Here is a 2110-nt window from a genome sequence, read left to right as displayed (position 1 = left end):
GCTAGACCAAAAATGGACGCCCTCAATTTTGAGCTAAAACCAGTGATGTTTAATATGCTGCAAACCAACGGCCAGTTCAGTGGTTTGCCATCTGAGAATCCACAATCGCACTTAAAAAAAATTTGGAAATAACTGACACTTTCCGACTCATTGAGTACCTGAAGATGCTTTAAGACTTATATTATTTCCTTTTTCTTTAAGGGATAGGGCAAAGTCTTGGTTTAATTCATTACCAAACAAATCAGTCGAGTCTTGGAACAGCATGGCGGAAAATTTTTAAAAAAAATATTTTCCTCCAACTCGGAACGCGAAGTCCAGAAACGAAATTTGTCTTTTTAAATAAATGGAGATTAGGCAGTTCCCGATGCTTGGGAAAGATTTAAAGAGCTTTTGAGAAAATGCTCTCACCATGGCATTCCCTACTGTATACAGCTTGAGATGTTTTACAATGGTTTAAATATCACTACAAGACAAATGCTCGATGCTACTGCAGGAGGAGCTTTCACCGCCAGTAGTTACAATGATGGATATGATATTCTGGAAAAGATTTCCAACAACAATGGTCATTGGGCCGATCCACGTACACTAGTACCTCGCAAGACAGCTGGAATTCATGATGTAGATGCTATTACAACATTAACGGCACAGATGACTGTGATGACCAATTTATTAAAAAATTTAACAACCGGTCAAGCAGCACAATCTGTCGCCACAACATCCGCTCCAACTGTCGAGTCAGTACAATGTGTGTATTGTGGTGAGGGACATTCCTTTGAATATTGTCCATCCAACTCAGAATCAATAAATTATGTGGGAAATCAGAACAAAACAGGACCATTTTCTCAAACATACAATGTTGGGTGGAGATAACACCCAAATTTTTCATGGAATAGTCCTGCTTTAAACCCACCAATGAACAAACCACAAGGGACCTCTAGTTTTCAACTACCACAACAACCTCAACACACCAGTACCAAAGCCAGTCTCAAAACTCTCACCAACAGAATTTTCATCAACAATCGAATCCATCAGCTTTTCATAATAAGCCTAACCAGCAAGCTGTCATCTACTTCTTTGGAAGCAGTTTTGAAAGGGTTCATAACCCAAACCAACTCAGCCATGAACCATCAGAATGCCACAATAAGATCACTAGAGACACAAATCAGTCAACTTGCACTTGAAATAAGGAATAGACCTGCAGGTACCCTTCCTAGTGATACAGAGACCCCAAGACCTATAATGAAGGAACATGTGAAAGTTGTGACTTTAAGGAGTGGAAAGGAATTGATAGAATGTTAACCTTTGAAAAAGACTGTTGAGTCATCCAAATCACAAACTGAAAATGATGTCACAACACCCATTCTGGATGTTGCTACACCTATTTTGAAAAATAAGGGAAATTTAGTAGACATAGGGACACTCCCTAAGAAAGTTGACTTCCTCTTACTATTTCCAAATGAGGGCAAAAAGAAGGTGTCATTTCAGGATGAAACTTCAAACTCTTTCACCAACACTGACACTCCTAGCACATCACCTATCACTCCCATAGTCAAACCAACCAACACTCAAGCATCTTTAGACCAGTCCCCTAAGAAAGACATTGTAGCTCCTATTCCTCCTTATGTACCTTTTCCACAAAGGTTGAAAAATCAAAAAGAGGAGCTACAATTCAAAAAGTTTTTTGATGTGTTCAAACAGCTACATATCAACATTCTGTTGGTTGAAGCTATTGCACAAATGCCAAGTTATGCAAAATTTCTCAAGGATATTTTAAGCAAGAAAAAGAAGTTGAGTGAATATGAAACTGTTGCCTTAACAAAAGGTTGTAGTGCCCTCCTTTCAAACAAAATTACCCCTAAACTCAAAGATCCAAGGAGTTTTACTATTCTTTGTTCAATAGGTGGGAGAGAGATAGTAAAGACCTTGTGTGATTTAGGAGCTAGCATTAACCTCATGCCATTGTCTGTTTTCAACACTTTAGGCATTGGAGAAGCCAGACCAACCACAGTCACCCTTCAGTTAGTTGACAAGTCTATAGCTCACCCGAAAGAAAAAATTAAGGATGTGTTAGTCCAGGTCGATAAATTCTTTTTCCCTAACGACTTCATTA

At 38.7% G+C, this 2110-nt stretch overlaps 1 non-coding gene across 1 annotated transcript; it reads right to left on the bottom strand.

Moving 5' to 3' along the window:
- Nucleotides 1–310: 310 nt before the first annotated feature.
- Nucleotides 311–416, bottom strand: LOC112501368. The gene has a single exon (XR_003067498.1). It is a non-coding gene; the product is annotated as a small nucleolar RNA R71 (small nucleolar RNA).
- Nucleotides 417–2110: the final 1694 nt, after the last annotated feature.

The sequence above is a fragment of the Cynara cardunculus genome (genome assembly GCF_001531365.2).
Source record: "Cynara cardunculus var. scolymus isolate 2C chromosome LG 17, CcrdV1, whole genome shotgun sequence".
NCBI classification, from domain to species: Eukaryota; Viridiplantae; Streptophyta; class Magnoliopsida; order Asterales; family Asteraceae; genus Cynara; species Cynara cardunculus.
The sequence above is the reverse complement of the archived record's forward strand: the minus strand, read 5'-3'. Positions and strand labels throughout refer to the sequence as shown.